The sequence below is a fragment of the Bombina bombina genome, chromosome 7 (genome assembly GCF_027579735.1).
Source record: "Bombina bombina isolate aBomBom1 chromosome 7, aBomBom1.pri, whole genome shotgun sequence".
NCBI lineage: Eukaryota > Metazoa > Chordata > Amphibia > Anura > Bombinatoridae > Bombina > Bombina bombina.
This window is the reverse complement of record NC_069505.1, coordinates 531,329,232-531,346,043: the sequence shown is the minus strand read 5'-3', so window position 1 is coordinate 531,346,043 and position 16,812 is coordinate 531,329,232. Positions and strand designations below refer to the sequence as shown.

The 16,812-nt window shown below is 38.7% G+C and overlaps 1 pseudogene; it reads left to right on the top strand.

Annotated features, from left to right (window-relative positions):
* Nucleotides 1-311: 311 nt before the first annotated feature.
* LOC128636498 (3-galactosyl-N-acetylglucosaminide 4-alpha-L-fucosyltransferase FUT3-like) lies at nucleotides 312-8,736 on the top strand (annotated as a pseudogene).
* The last annotated feature ends 8,076 nt before the right edge of the window (nucleotides 8,737-16,812 follow it).

Here is a 16,812-nt window from a genome sequence, read left to right as displayed (position 1 = left end):
GGGGAGTATTGATCAAAGAAAAGACAACAGCTAGGAAACAGAATGACCTTCTTCTGAAGCAGCTATACTCGGAGATTACCTCACTAGAGAGGGCACATAGAATAACTAAATCACACATTACGCTGACACAACTGACAAGCACAAAACACAGGTTGCAATCCATACTAAATGAGCAATACATAAAAGCGGCACACAGACTGAAAACAAACTACTTTATCTTTTTGAATAAGCCAGATAAATACCTAGCGAAAAAAATTAGAGACAGTTATCAAGCATTATCTATACCAAGCATACAGAACTCAAAGGGCCATATGACATCCCATCCACAGGAAATTGTAGACACATTTGCTCAATTTTATAGCAAATTGTATGATGGGACTAAAGTGCAACACTGTCCTCTGACGGACAAAATATTTGACTCTTTTCTACATAAAGCAAACCTGAAACCAATCTCTGATGAAGATAGGGAAACCCTTAATAATAAAATTACACATGAAGAGGTACGAGCAGCCATCAAAGATCTTAAACCAAGCAAAGCCCCAGGCCCAGATGGATTCCCAGGGGAATACTATAAGGCTTTTAGAGATATATTAACACCTCACTTGGTGGTATTTGCCAACTCAGCTAGGGGTAACAATGACCAGTTCGTATGGAGAGAATTGACAAAGGCTCTAAGGTAGTAAGGTAGGCCTCGAGATCCTGGTTTACTCTGTTAGTCCATTGGTCTGAGGGTGGTAGACAGAAGACAAGGAAACTGTGGTTCCAATCAACTTACAAAAGGCTCTCCAAAAGGTAGATATGAATTGTGAATCTCTGTCGGAAACAATATTCACAGCTATGCCATGAAGTCGTAACACATGCAAGAGAAAAAGAGACGATAATTCTTGGGCAGAAGGCAGTTTCTTTATGGGTACAAAATGAGCCAGTATGGAAAACCGATCCACCACAACCCAAAAAACTGTATGATGGTCAGAAGGTGGGAGGTCCACAATGAATTCCATTGTTATGTGTGTCCATGGTTGTTTGGGAAAGGACAATGGTTGGAGCAAGCCAGGTGTAATGCACCTGTTTAAAGTCACAGTGCAAAACCTTGAGACTCCTTTAAATGTTTTTTTGCTCCTAATTAGTACTTGCCAAGGAACAATGGATGTGTTACTTGGGAAATATACAATGAGTCATTTGATAGTGTAAATGAGTGAATTACTCATTGAGATAAATAGATATTCCCAAACAGAGTATTACACAGGATATATGGTTTAGAGTTGCTTATAAAAGGGAGGTAAGTAAGATTCAAATAGGTCAGTATAGGAATAAGTTTGTTCACAAGTATCAGATTACAAGCTATGTGCAGCTCCTGATCACAGGCAGATAATTAGCAGATATTCCAGCTTAGTGTTAGGGAGTTTCTTCACACACTCACACACTCTCAAACTAAAATATATACAAGCTACATCCATTCAGATAGGTATTATAATATATGTAAGTTGTTTCTGCATAAACATTCCTTTAGGCTGATGAGTATAAGCAGATGTAACGCATAAAAAACAAGGCAGTTTGCAAAAACCGATTTCACAGAGTATCAGAGTAGATGCAAGTCAGTGCAAAGAAATACTGCTTAAAGTACCTTAAGTCTGTATGTCTCCTCAATCTGTAGATTGCGATAATAAAGATTTGAGCATATATTACCTTAACTTCTGTGGAAGTAATATGATTTAGACCGGAGCGGTTTGAGAGGTGTCCGGTGTGAGTGTGACTAGTTACCGGAACTCTGAGGAAAGTAGATCCGGAGTTGGTTGCAGGATGTTGTAGTGATCCGTTGCAGAGGTAACAATGTATTCCCTTGAAGGTAATCAGGTAGTAAACATAGGCTAAATTCTAAGAGAAACTTAAGTAAATAAATAGGATATTATGATAATTCCTATTAAGAGCAAAGATATGACCTGGTTCAAGAAAGTAAGTGACTCAAAATGATCAAAGTCAAGTAACTTCAATTTACAGGCAAGTATTCATGGGAAATGACTCTCTTAAATAGGGAGAGATGAGAGATGGGAGGGGATATACCTTAAAGGTGTATCACACCAGGAGGCAAGGATCAGGGAATTTTGTTGGCAGCACAAGTCGTGCAGGCTCTCACATAATCATGAGTGTCAGACTTCATGGTAGGCCACCATACATGTTGGGAAAGATGCTTGAAAGTCCTTGTCAAGCCAGGATGTCCTGAGAGTTTACTGTCATGAGCCCAGGATAGCACAGGAGTACGTAAATTCAGAGGCACAAAAAGGATATCAGAAGTCATGGGAGCTTCAGGAGGTTTTCTAGACTGGGCACGTTGCAGTCCTTGAAGAAGGGTGGCATTCAGTTGAGCAACCACACAAGAGGGAGGTATGATATGTTCAATAGGAGCTTAAGAGGAATTACTAGAGTGAGAAAACTGATGGGCAAGGGCATCAGCCTTCTTGTTTTTGGTACCATGAAGATAAGAGACCACAAAGTTAAAACAAGAAAAGAACAAGGCCCACCTGGCCTGTCGAGGATTGAGTCGATGAGCAGTCTCTAGGTAAGTCATATTCTTGTGGTCGGTGAGAATCTGGATGGGATTGGCAGTGCCCTCCAACCAATGACGCCATTCGGTCAAGGCCATCTTAATGGCTAAGAGTTCACGATTACCTACATCGTAATTCCTCTCAGCAGGAGTAAAGCGTTTAGAGAAAAGGCTACAGGTTGAAACTTGGAGGTTAAAGGATCCCTTTGGGTTAAAACTGCTCCAGCTCCTATCTCGGAGGCGTCCACCTCTAAAGTGAACTGTAGGTTAGGATCAGGATGGCGGAGTACAGGAGCAGAATAGAAACCCTTTTCCGGGGTGTACTTCCAGAAGTAGGGGAAGAAGCCGCTGTACTAGGAACAGAGACTGGCGGCACAACAACAGGAGCAGTATTCCCGGCTGCGACGAGTGAAGAGAGTTGAGCGGTTATAGCCTCTAGTTTGGAATCCACACTCTGCAACTGTGTGGTATGGGTTCCCAGCATCTGTCCTTGAAGATAAACTGCTCTTGCTACCTCATTTGGCTCCATGGCCCAAATATAATGTAATGCTCGTGGGAAATTCCTCTATCAGACCTAACTCAGCCAGTAGTCTTCTAATCCCAGCATCGAGCTGGAATGATAGGGAATATCCCAGAGCAGAGAAAGTTAAAGTTTGCCAAAGAGGTAAGCAGTACTTACAATAGGCAGGGTAGTCCTTAGCGGCAAAAGGCAGGGAATCAGCGGCTAGGTGGTTAAAGGGAAAACCACTTGAAGGACTGATGACCAACAGGATAGTCTTTGACTGCAATAGGTAGAGAAAACAGCAGTCCAAGGGCTAAACAAGCAGAATGGTCAGGCAGGCAGTGACCATAAACAGAATAGATCCAGTACTTGAGGGGTTAAGCTAGCAGAATAGTCAGACAGGCAGGGTTTTTAACAGTAAGGCAATCCGATATTTTAGTGATAAAGCAAGCAGGGTAGTAAGGCAGGCACAGTTCATACACTGTGAGGCAATCAGTACTTGACGGGTTAAGCTGCAGCGTAGTAAGGCAGAGTTTATACACAGAGAGGTAATCAGTACTGGAGGGGTTAAGCTGCAGAGTAGTCAGGCAGGCAGAGTTCATACACAGAGTGGCAATCAGTACTTGAGGGGTTAAGCTGCAGAGTAGTCAGGTAGGCAGAGATCATAAACAATAAGGCAATCCGGAGAACAATAATCTAACACACCCAGGAGCACACAAGGTAACAAATATACTTGGGCAGGGGTAACAGGAAAATGAGACACTTACATAGGTGCAGGATTCGCGCCACAGCTCCAAGACCAGCATCAGGAAGAGAGACGTGCGACGATGACGTCATTGTCACACGCTCAGAGGAACAGCCACATCCCTGGCAACAGCCAGAGCGATGCAATGCGGCGTGGCATGACAGAAATCAGTTTTACTGTTGGGGGGACTTTGTATTTTTTACAGGTAAAAGAGCTGATTTCTTTAGGGCAATGCCCTACAAAAAGCCCTTTTAAGGGCTATTGGTAGTTTATTGTAGGTTAGGGGGTGTTTTTATTTTGGGGGGGCTATTAGATTAGGTGTAATTGTTTTTATTTTTGATAATTTTGTTTATTTTTTTGTAATCTTAGTGTTTTTTATTTTTCGTGATTTTAGTGTTTATTATTTTTGGTAAACTTAGATTTTTTATATTTTTCGTAGGATTTGTTTTTTTTAGTTGTAATTTAGATTTTTTTATTTTTTTTGTAGTCTTAGGTTTTTTTAAATTTGTAATTTAGATATTTTAATTGGTAGTTTATTTTATTTTATTAGAATAGTAAGGTTTGGTTAATTCATAGTTTAGTGTTATTTTATTTCACAGGTAAGTTTTTATTTATTTAAATAGAGTTATATTGTAATTTTAATTTAAAGTTAGGGGGTGTTAGGTTTAGGGGTTAATAGTTTAATTTAGTGTTTTGCGATGTGGGGGGCCGGCAGTTTAGGCGTTAGTAGGTTTATTTAGTGGCAGAGATGTGGGAGGCCGGAGGTTTAAGGGTTAATAACTTTACTTAGTGGCGGCGATGTCGGGGAGCGGCAGAATGGGGTTAATAACTTTATTATAGTGGCGGCAATGTCGGGAAGTGACGGAATAGAGTTTCATTTTTATTAGTGTTGGCACTTTGGGTGGACAGCAGATTAGGTTTATTTAATAGCTGCGATGTGGGTGGGCGGAAGATTAGGGGTTAATACGTTTTAAATAGTGTTTGAGATGCAGGAGGGCCTCGGTTTATCGGTTAATAGGTAGTTTATGGGTGTTAATGAAAAAACAAACACACAAGATAATGTGTGTATAGGAGCGCCCTATATATACAGGTTATATATACAGCAGTAATGTTTGTGACAGCATGTAAACATATACTATACTTAGTGTAAATAACAGCAATGAAAAGGATATATTGTAGGTCAAAACGATCCTGTGAATCAATACATCAGTCAAGGGGTTGCAGCCTTCTCACATAACACAGCACTGGAGGCTGGATCAAACTAAATCACAAAAACAGCAGAAAAGAGGCGCAAACCCCTCTAAGTGCAGTTGTATAAACACAGCAGATATTTTATTGATAGCGATAACACACTCACACTCGATAACCTCAAACATATGAGGTATGTACAGACACAGTAAAACCAAAGCAATGGGGTCAGTTGTAAATCACCACCAGTCTTTCTCTCTCCCAAGTGATATGATTCACATGAGGTGCCAAGAGTCACAGAGTTCACTGGTTTCCCATATTCGTTAAAAGTTATATAAAAGTATTTAAAAATGATAAAGCACGCCAAACCAATACTGCTCCAAACTGTCAGGTAGAAAGCCGGCTCCTCTACAGCTGATGTGTGCGACGTGGTGTGAAGACGGTGGGCGGGGCCTAACGCGTTTCGTAGAACGTCTTCCTACTTCGTCAGAGGCTGGGTGTTAGTGTACTTTGTAACAGTACTACTGCTCTTAGATTGCGGTATGGATTGTGTCGGTATAGGCTGTAACGCAAGCATTTTAGCCGGACTGCACAACCTGTAATACCGGCGCTATGGAAATCCCACACAAAAACTGATGTTGCATTACAGGCTAAAATGCTTGCGGTATAGCTATACCGACACGACTCCCAATAGTGCGTTCCTGTTTTTACACTGAAATTGCCATTTTTTTCAGCGTTAAAAGCCACAATGCAAAGCTCCTAATCTAGGTGTAAATTAGTTATTTGCATTGTAGGTGGTTAGCAATTTAGAAGTTAATAGGTTAATTAGGTTTGTTGTGATGCGGGGGGTTTGGAAGTTTAGGGGTTAATAGGTTAATTCGGTTTATTGCAATGTGGGGGGTAGGTGGTTTAGAGGTTAATATTTTTTTTATGTTATTTGCGTTTAATTTGAGGATTAGGGGTTAATTACTTTATTATTTTGTGGGGGTTGGCGGTTTAAGTATTTGTTAATACTTCATGTGGGCGGTTACTTTCTTTTGTTATACTTCATGCGGGCGGTTAGGTTTTTTGTTATTTTGTGCGGGCGGTTATGTTTTTCTTTTTTGCTTCGTGCAGGCGGTTATGTGTTTTTTCGTTAATATTTTGTGCGGGCAGTTGCGTGTTTTTTTCTTAATGCTTTGTTTGCCTACGCTGTATTCAGGTGGATTCCGAAAATGGCAGGGTGGTGAAAGAATCCGCCTGTGGTGGATTCTTTCACCACCCTGCCATTTTCGGAATCGATTCTTTTTGTCCGCTTTGCACAGCCAACATTCCTTTGAGGATGCATGCGCAACTGGCGATGGACGCTTTACAAACGCAATTATTGTATAGATATTTCCTCCAATAGAGGTATGATTAGCATAAATAAAAAGAGAGAAGTGCTCAACCTGGGAACGAACAATAGCATAATAGCTTGTTCTATGGCATGTTACCTAAGGGTGATGCAGTAAGCCAGACGTGGACCCGTTGCTCCGTTTGCCTATAGGGAATTGGCTGCACCTGTTTCAGAGAGGGATTGCCTGGTATTTCGGGGCTGGACTGCACTGTTAAGTCAGGATCAGACTGATATGCTACAGGAAAGTTTGTCTCTGTGAAAGGCACATGTTGAGCAAAAAGAGGCTGCTTCTTGGGTGGTAACTAGCGATTGAGCAAGCTATTATGCTGTTGTTCATTCCCAGGTTGAGCGCTTCTCTGTTTTTATTTATGCAAATTATGACCCTGAGGAAAGTCTCCCTAAGGGTGATGCGGGAAGCCAGACGTGGACCTATTGCTCAGTGTGCTTAGAGGGATATGGCTGCACCTCACTGGCAAGACCCACAATAGGCCAAAACGTACGTCTGGGTTTTGCTGTTTCTCTCGTTCAGAGAGGGATTGCCTGGTATTTCAGGGCTGGACTGCACTGTTAAGTCTCTGTGAAAGGCACATGTTGAGCAAAAAGAGGCTGCTTCTCTCTAGGATGCCCATAGTTAGCTACTTTCATTGGCACCTGCAAGATTGCTAAGACACATTTATCCAGCTAGACAATTACACACATTAACAGAAACCATTTTTCAAACCTGTTTTCTAAGTTTAACAGGTGTAATTGTAATCAAAGGGAAATAATACCCATATGTAAAATCACTTGAAAGTGATGCAGCATAACTGTATAAAACATGTGAAAAAGAAAGATAATTTTACCTCAACATGTCTTCATCTCACAATAGTTATCCATAAACTATTGCCCAGCTGCAGTTTGAAAAAAGAATAATAGCCAATCACCATCAGCAGTGCTGAGGTCATGCTTTGCTGCCCCTGGATCAATTATAGCTCAGAAGGAGAAGATTGATGGGATTTCACATGGCATTGTAGTAATATATATATATATATATATATATATATATATATATATTGTATATGTGGCGCCCTCTAGTTAAAAGATCTGTTAGAGATTATTATTAAGTATAGAAATGTTTGCAGGCTGGTAAAAGTGATAGTGATATTGGTAATATTAATGAGCATAAATTAATTGAAACATAAGTCATTGTTAAATTATTCTGTGCTTACAAGCCATGATAGCACATTACATTGTTCAATACTTTTTTAAATTTATTTATCATCATTTCTATGCAGGTTTAATGAATCTTTGAAAATGTCCCGAAGACACTACCTGGTTGTCATTCTTTCAGTGATGCTCCTTGTATTTATATTTTGTTTTACCTGGAAGAGGACAGACATCATCCCAAGGGTCTTAAACTGCAAGCCAACAAATCCTATCCAAGAAACACTGACAGAAAAGATCACTAACCTTTCCATTCCTATGCAGAAGGATGAGAAAGAACTGCTCATCTTGGTATGGGTCTGGCCTTTTAAAACACACTTTCCATTAGATGCATGTCAAAGACTTTACAATATTCCTGGATGCAAATTGACAACAGATCGGGGTCTGTATGATACTGCTGATGCCCTGGTTATACATCATGTGGATATAATGTATAATCGTAAATCTTTGCCTCAAAAACAAAGACCACACTTTCAACGTTGGGTGTGGTTCAACATGGAACCTCCGTTGATCATTAAAAATTTGAATTATCTAGACAACCTGTTTAATATGACAATGACTTTCCGTCAAGATTCTGATATTTACAGGCCCTACGGTCGTATTGAAGCTTTAAAAAAACCTAAAAATTTCACAATTCTTCCAAAGTCCAAGTTGGTATCTTGGGTGTAAGTAACTGGAGCCCAGGTATCCATCGTGCTGAGTATTATGACGAGTTGAAAAAGCACATTTCAATAGATGTTTATGGGAATCGACACAAAAAACTAAATGGGGCAGATTTCTATAAAACCATCTCACAATACAAATTTTACTTGTCTTTTGAGAACTGAATTTACAGGGACTACATCACCGAGAAAATGTGGGTAAATGCATTTGATTCATGGGCTGTTCCTGTTGTGCTAGGGACATCTCGTAAGAATTATGAACGTTTTATCCCCGGTGATGCATTTATTCATGTTGATGACTTCTCCAGCCCAAAGGAACTGGCTGATTTCCTTTTAGAGTTGGACAAAGATGATGAAAGATACAGGAAATACTTTAATTGGAGGTCTCATTACAAAGTGAGGAGAGAGATTGGATGGGCTTATCATTATTGTATAGCTTGCCGTGGTTTAAAACAGGCTCCTGATTACCAAGTTATTCCTAGTATTGCCAAAAGGTTTCTAGAGGATGCTGAATTTTAGGAAACATTAGACTGTACCAATAAACCCAAAGACTTGCTACGTTGTTAATTCACTGTTGACTTCTAATTTTCTGTGTTTCAATGGATAAAGCTATGGGAAGAAAAGAAAATTGAAGATTTTTGAGATACAGAAATTGTGTCTCAAAATTACTACTTTTATACATTGAATTCTTTAGTTTTGAAGCAATTCACCTTCAACAGGTTTATAGACTATAAAAAAATCTATAAAAAAATAAGGATTCCTTAATTCTGAAAATTGTCTATGAAATGAATGTTTAATGTATTCATATTGTGCATATTAGAAAATATTTTGAAGGATTCCATGATGGGCATAATATATAATAATAATAATACAGATAACTTCACATATTGAAATTTGGAACTTAACAGAGAATTAAGGCATTTAAAAGTAAAAACACATCTCTGCTTAGGTTACTTTACATAAATAGCACATATCCCCTTCATCTATGATGGACTAAGTATACTTCTCTAGCAATTATGAAATGGAAAACTGCTAAACAAATGGGAAGATGGCCCAGGGGATAGAGTACCATTTTGCTACATGCAAGACATTATGAGTTGTATTAACCTTTTTCCTATCGGAAATTTCAGACAAATTCCAGAATTTTTTTTTTAACATTTACACACAAATACTGCATTCATAAGACAATCGTTGTAAAAGCTTCTTTGGGGTCCCCTTTGTTCAGAAACAGCAGGCATGAAGGGGTTAACCAAGTAGCTTGTAAGGTTAATTGTAATTGTAGTGTAGAGATTACCCTCCCATCTGACACCTCCCACCCCCTGATCCCTACCTGATTCCACTCAAATAGCTCTCTTCCCTCTATTGCCCCCCCCCACTGATCATCACCATCTTAGGTTCTGGCAGACAGTCTGCCAGTGTGCAGTTTAGGGATATTACATTTTTTTTTAAATTCTGTAGTGTATGGAAGCCTCCTCATTGACCTACCTTCCTGATCCCCCACCAAACAGCTCTCTAACCCTCCCCATCACACTACTCTGCCATTTTTGTTACTGGAAGCTAGTCTGCCTGTAACAAATTGTATATATATATATATATATATATATATATATATATATATATATATATATATATATATATATATATATATTTTATTTTATATAAAAAAAAATTCTGTAGTGTTGTAGACCTTCTCACTCTCCACCCCCTCCATTATCAGGTTTTGTTCTGCAGTGTAGGGTCGCTCTCCAGCCCACCTTTTCCATAGCTGTCGGATCTCATCCCTTCCTCTCCCCTGCTTTTAATATTTTGTTCCATAGTGTAGGAAACACCGCCATTCCCTAACCCCTGCTCACAGGGCTGATCCACTCGCCTCCCTCCTTCCTCCCCACTGCTACCAATCAGCGCCAATGATCATCATAAGAACAAGTGATACAGACGGTGTGACTCTCTGTAACGATTGGCAATCTGGCTGCATATAGTAAGGGAGAATGCGCTCCATTACTATATGAAGGCAGAAGCCTTCTGTCCCAAGAAGCAGTCTCCACTGTCTAAGCTGACAGTGTGGACTGCAGCATGTGCCTCTGTGTTCATCAATACAGTATGCTGGGCAAAGTACTGTGTGATGTAGTACCTATGTCCAAATAGAAAAAGGGGTTAATTAATTGATCGAGTTTAGTTTTTATAATTATGTATCCAATCCCAAATGAAAAATTTCCCTTCTTACATTTACAGCTTATACTGTTCATGTTTTATAGATAAAAAAATGTGCAGTGAAGATCATTTGCACAGAGGGTTTCTTGTGAATATCTTTTATCTGTGTATACAATGGACTAAAACTCTAATTATCTTAGTGATGTATATATGAAATTGCAAAACAATTTATCATGAGTCAAGATAGTTTAGAACATAAGAGTGCTTTGTTATTAGGGTCGAAGATTATAAAGTCAAATCTCACTACTTGGGGCATGATTACCTAAAGGTCTCTGAGTTTTTAAAACTTTAAAAAGAAATCTTACAAGTACTATGAAGCTCCTGGCCCTAAATAAACTATTTACATTGAGAACAGTGTGTCTCACAAAGCTGTGTTCTCTGCATTTATGTATGTGAAGGTGATGCATACATTAAAATAGAGCTCACAAAAAATGTAATTTTAAAATGTTGTGATGCATACATTAAAATAGAGCTCACAAAAAAATGTAATTTTAAAATGTTATGAAAATTTTGAAATAAAAATTAGCACTAAAAATTGTATTGTTAAATAGCATAAAAATCTTTAAAAAAATAACAAATGAACAAAATTAAAAGTGACACAGATTTTTTGCAGAACAAAAATATAATTCATGCTTACCTGAATTTCCTTCTTGGCAGTAAGGGTCCATGAAAACATTCATAACCTATTGGAAATACTTCACCTGGCCACCAGGAGGAGGCAAATACACCACAAACAGAACATTGAAATATTCCTCCCACTTCCCCTACACTTCTCAGTAGTTCAAGCCAAGGATAAGGAAAAGTATAACGATAAAAGGGGTTAGAGGTGCCAAAACTGCCGCAGCTACACGATTAGGGTGGGTTTGTGGACCCTCACTGCCAAGAATGAAATTAATTTATCAGGTAAGCATGAATTATATTTTACTTCAACTGGCAGTGAGGGTGCATGAAAACATTTATAACCTGTGGGAAATTAATACCCAAGCTGATAAGTACACAAATTTTAAGAATGGAAGGTAGGGAAGGCAGTCCTAATTACTAGACTCCTCCCAAAATGATGCCTCCTCAGAGGCAAAATTTGTAGAACCTTGAGAAAGAAAGTACAGAAGACCCTATAGTAGCCTTGCAAATCTGTTCCATTAAAGCCTCATTCTTGAAGGCCCAAGAAGTAGATACCGCACAGTAGAATGTGCTAAAATTCAGAATGGAGACTGATGGCCCATTTCTGTGTAAGCTATGCGTTTCAGGCTTCATATCCAGAAAGAAAGAGTAACATCTGATGCCTTCTGTCCCTTGCTCTTACCAGAAAAAAGAACAAACAAGGGAAAAGACTGCAAAAAATCCTTAGTACCGTGAAAGTAAAGCTCTAACACACTGATCGCATCCAATTTTGCAACAATATCTCTTGGAGGGAGACAGAGTGGAACAAAAGACAGAACCACAAAGTTCTGGTAGATGTAGTAACTACCTTAGCTAAAAATCCCAGATCTGTCCACCGAACCACCTTATGAGAATTGAACACCAAAACAGCAGATCACATTAGAGATCAGATAATTCTAACACTCTGCGAACAGAAGAGCAGCTAACAAGAAAATCACCAAGAAAGCAAATTAACATCAACAGAATGCAGAGGTCCAAACAAGCCTGTTGAAGAACTTTAAGAATAAGGAGAAACAGAAAACAGGTCTAATGCTAGAAATAGCCTGAACAAACTCCTAAACATCTGGCAAGCAAGCCAACTATTGCTAAACAGAACTGAAAAGGTAGGAAACTGACCCTTAAGGAAACTGGCCTGCAGGTCTCTCTCCAGACTATCCTGAAAGTACTGCAAGATATGGGGAATCCACACTCTATACCAGGAAAATCCACACTATGCACACACATAGAGGTAAATCCGATAAATATGTCTAAATATAGGCTTGAGTGCCTGAAAAAGAAACTGTATCACTGTCTTAGCGGGTCCTCTCTGAGACAATATTTAGCCATACAATCGAACTGCGCTCATCTTCAGAATATATAGGTTCTGCTAAAAGAATGGACCCTGTTCTTGAAGGTCTGGTCTCAGAGACAACTGCTACAGAGGAACAGATGACATTCTTATTAGGTCTGCATACCAAGACCTGTGTGGCCACGCAGCAGACAGAAGAATCAATGAAAACCTCTCCTGATCAATCCGAGCGGCATAATCCAGAGGAAAAAGATACACTAGATGGAAGAGACAGGTGACCATCAGGGATCAAAACAGCACCATCTGAGGGTCTCTCGATCTTGACCCGTATCGCTATAATTTAGTATAGAGACAGGAAGCCATAGGTCTTTCACTGGACACCCACACATGTGGGATGACTTAGTAGAATACCTCCTAGATTAGGTAACAAACCCCTGAGTAGAGAGTATGACTGCTCAGAAATTCCGCTTTCCAGTTCTCCACCACTAGAATGTGGCTGGCAAATATGTGACAAAGGTATGTCTCTGCCCATTGAAGAATGCGGGACACCTCCTGCATCGCCAGAGAGCTTTGTATTCTGCACTGATGGCTGACAGAAGCCACAGATCGTTGTTTGATTGGAAATTAAAATTATGGGCGGAATGAAGCTGAGGCCAAAACAGAGCATTGAAGATGGCCCTCAACACCAGAGAGTTTATGGGGAGAGTCTCTTCCTCTGGGCGCCAGATTCCCTGAATCCTCAGAGAACCCCACACAGTACCTCACCCTGATAAGTTTGCATCAGGGGAATTAATCACTCAGGGAGGACGTAGAAAACACATTCCTTGAAGAACAGGGTTCCGTGACTGTCACCAGTTGCAAACTATCTTGTCTGTGGTCCAGAGATATTACCATAGACAGATCTGAACGTTCCTCATCTACTGTCTGAACACACATAACTTGAGAGTTCTCAGAGAAAGCGAGCAAATGAAATAGCGTCTGAAGTTGCAACCATAAGACCTACCACTTCCATGCATTGCGTCACTGAAGGCCAAGGAGAGGATTCAAATATAATTGGAAATAGTGGCAACGGTGTTAGTTTAAGCAAATATCAACCCCTTCATAATATAGTATTGCTGAAATAATAGTAGATATATAATCTATTCAGTATTCATTATATACCAGTTAGTATCACTGGTGAAGTGTAGGAGAAGGGGGGTGCTGACTGTCTGATAGATATATAGGTACAAAAAAGAGAGAGAAGTTTGACAGTACCCAGCACTCACAAAACACTATATAGTAACAGTATGCATTGAAAACCGGATTGTGTCCAGAACTGGTTATTAAAACGTAACTTTTACTGATGATAGAATAAAATAAAAAAGGTTGGTAAATAGTACCAAATGTATAACATAAATATGTGAGACATACATTTAAAACTTAGATTAAGAAACAGATCAGGACTGTGTGTGTGAGACTTCAAAAACAGAATTACTTCCCTGGGTAATAGTTCAAATACACCGTAACCCTCAGGGCTCAGAGAATACACGGATTGCTCTAAAGCTAATCTAAAAAGGGGATTGACCCCAACAACATTACCTAATCTGAGCAATACTGGTACCTAGAGCAGGAGAGGAAACGGTTTATAAATGACTGATTAAGGAAGGCAATTGCCACATCAATATAAGCTTAGAAAAGTCCCAGGTAAACACAAATTAGCAAGTCTCATGCACACAGACAAGGCCTGAAGTAAATTTCGCCGCTAGCATGGCTTTCTCAGAGGCTAACCAGAGTCAGGGCCCCAACCCGGTATTTGTATCGTCATTGACCGATAGAAATTGGTTCTAAGCACACACCTCTAGATGCAGCCTATCACAAGAGGCTTAATGTAATTGGTTAAAGATTCATCACATGATCGTATCAAGCAGGTGTCAGGATAGTAACATGTTGAAACAATTTTGTGATAGATTTTCATTCACACCTTTCAACACACATATAATGAGATTCATCCTTCCTATGTCACACATAGGAAAATCCTCAATTGATGCATAAATCCTCTCCATGTATGTTGATAGAAAATTTGATTGCGTTTTTCAAAAAACGATCATAAGAGAATGATGTCAACATCCTTCCTATATCACACGAAGGTGAATACTCTATTGATGTAGAAAAATAAATAAATAAAACCTCTCCATGTATATTGATAGAAAATTTAAATTTATTTAAGTTTTAATTGCGTTTTTCAAAAAACGATCATGAGAGAATGATGTCAAAAATCATTCACAAATTGACTTAAATAAGACACACTCTTCTTATCTGTCAGAGCAAAGAGTAATGTTAACACGAATAAGTATATTGACTCTATTGAGACAGAGTCTTCTTGTGTGTCCCTAGTAGATTAAGTGCATAAAATAGCTTGATATTAAAAATCTATATGTAAGATTTATGAATAATATCACGTAATGCGTATCACATTTCGAATAGCGAATCAAAAAAGGGGGGGACATTGTTTGCAATATTTCAGCCAATATTATCACTATAGTGCAGATCCTGCCCATTAGTGGATTAACCAAATTTATTTGCGTTTTTCAACAAACGATAATAAAAGAATAATGTCAACACTAATCCACCAATTGACTTAAATTGAACATACTATTCTTATTTATAAAAGCAAAGAGTATTGTTTCTTATGCCTCTCCATGTATATTGATAGAAAGTTTACATTTTAATTGCGCTTTTCAAAAAACGATCATGAGAGAATGATGTCAAAACTCATTCACAAATTGACTTAAATCAGACACACTCTTCATATCTGTGAGAGCAAAGAGTAATGTTAACACGAATAAGTATACTGTATTGACTCTATTGAAACGAAATCTTATTGTGTGTCCCTAGTAGATTAAGTGCATAAAATAGCTTGATATCAAAAATCTGTATGTAAGATTTATGAATAATTTCACGTAATGCGTATCACATTTCAAATAGCAAACCAAAAAAGGGGGGACATTGTTTGCAATGTTTCAGCCAATATTATCACTATAGTGTACTGTAATTTCCCAAACGTCATCTGCTACAAGTATAGGACTATCATTCGTGCCAGTATGGTAGTTTATCCCTATATGGGTTATTACAATAGTGTTACTGTTCCTTCTGTCATGGATTATTGATCTATATGCACATAAAAAGTCACCTATTGTTCATTTACAGGAATGCCGCAAATCCATCCTGTTCGTTAATCCCATTGGGTGTAAGGGTATTAAGCCAAAAAATCCAGCGGCATTCAGATTGGAGCAGCATTTGTTCTATATCTCCTCCTCTTATGCCTGGTTTTATAACCTGTAATACAGAGACTTTTAGTCGTGGTCTAGGACCATGTTTCTTTAGGTAATGTCTTGCTACCGGAGTAAGTGTTTTATTTTTACCTATATCAGTAATGCAATTTTTAATGCTATTGATATGTTCACCTATTCTGGTGCGTAGTTCTCTGGTCGTAATACCCACATATCTCAAACCACATTCACACAGTAAACAGTAGACCACATTTTTGGTCCTACAATTAGCGAAACCAAGCATCCGTTTGGTTCCAGCACGTGTAGAAAATTCTCTTTCATCATGTATATATTCGCAGAAGCTACATGAGCCACAAGCATAAGTTCCACATAATCTTTTGGTACTTGGTTTTTTCCTAATAAAATGACTCTGTACCAGTTTGTTCCCTATTGTTGGTGCTCTGCGCCAGCTGGTGTTAATTCTTTGGCCTATACAATTAGCCAAAACTGGATCTGATTTCAAGATGTTAACATGTTTATTAAGTATCTCATGAATGTGCTGATGTTCTGAGTTATAGGTTGTAACAAATCTTACAGTATCATCAAGTTTTGTGTTTTTCTTTTTAGGTATGAGTAAGGAGTCTGTTCTTTTGGCACGTTGGAATGCCAATCTTATAATTTTTCTTGTGTAACCTCTCTCATTCAGACGCAATTTGAGCTCTTTCGCTCTTTTCATGAAAACAGCATCATCTGTACAATTCCTCCTGATTCTGAGGAATTCCCCAGTAGGTATTGCTCTTTTAGTTTGTGTAGTATGACAGCTGTCATACTGTAGCAAAGAATTTGTTGCTGTCTTTTTTCTAAATAGATCAGTTTTCAGCATATTTCTCTCATCTTTATAGATCATGACATCCAAGAATTCAACTTCGGACTCACTTGTATTATAGGTCAATCTTAAATTTAGATCATTAGTATTTAAAATTGATATGAATTCTTTGAATTTATTTATGCTGCCTGTCCAGATGATAAACAAATCATCTATATAGCGACTCCACATGCTTATGTACTGTGTGTACTGTGACATATCCTCTCCAAAAACTATTTCACGCTCCCACCACCCCAAATAGATGTTCGCATATGTGGGGGCACAGCTAGAACCCATAGCGGTCCCCTGTGTCTGTAAGTAAA